We start from the raw sequence: 429 nt of genomic DNA, 5'->3' as shown, positions 1-429 counted from the left end.
GCCGTGTTCAGGGACCCGACCGGTAAGCACGGCCGTGCTCGTGCCGGGGTCGGGCCGGGGCTCCCGGCCATCGCTCCCCGTGGCTAACGGGTCTCCTCCTCGTCCGCAGGAGAGATGCAGGGCACGGTGCATCGCCTGCTGCTGGAAGAGAGACAGAGCGAGCTCAGGCCCGGCTCGGTGCTGCTCCTGAAGCAGGTAGGAGACGCGGAGGCAGATCTCCGGCAGCAGCAACGCGTTTGGGGCCGTTCCTGCTACGGGTGCCACTAAACCATGGGTCCCCGTGCCCAGCTGCCGGGCTCACATCCCACGGGAACGGGACAAGGGGCTCCGCCGGCTCCTCCCCAGGCTGCGGCCGGCGGCGCCAGCAGAAGCCAGAGCTCTGGCTCCGACCCACCGCTCGGTCCTCGCAGGTGGGAGTCTTCTCCCCGT

The 429-nt window shown here is 70.2% G+C and overlaps 1 long non-coding RNA gene across 1 annotated transcript; it reads left to right on the top strand.

The window, feature by feature from the left end:
* On the top strand, positions 1-429 carry LOC103915482. The gene is made up of 3 exons (XR_663527.1): positions 1-22; positions 110-195; positions 411-429. It is a non-coding gene; the product is annotated as an uncharacterized LOC103915482 (long non-coding RNA).

This window comes from Pygoscelis adeliae, unplaced genomic scaffold (assembly GCF_000699105.1).
Source record: "Pygoscelis adeliae isolate BGI_AS28 unplaced genomic scaffold, ASM69910v1 C10142451, whole genome shotgun sequence".
Taxonomy (NCBI): domain Eukaryota; kingdom Metazoa; phylum Chordata; class Aves; order Sphenisciformes; family Spheniscidae; genus Pygoscelis; species Pygoscelis adeliae.
This window is presented reverse-complemented; position numbering and strand designations above follow the sequence as displayed.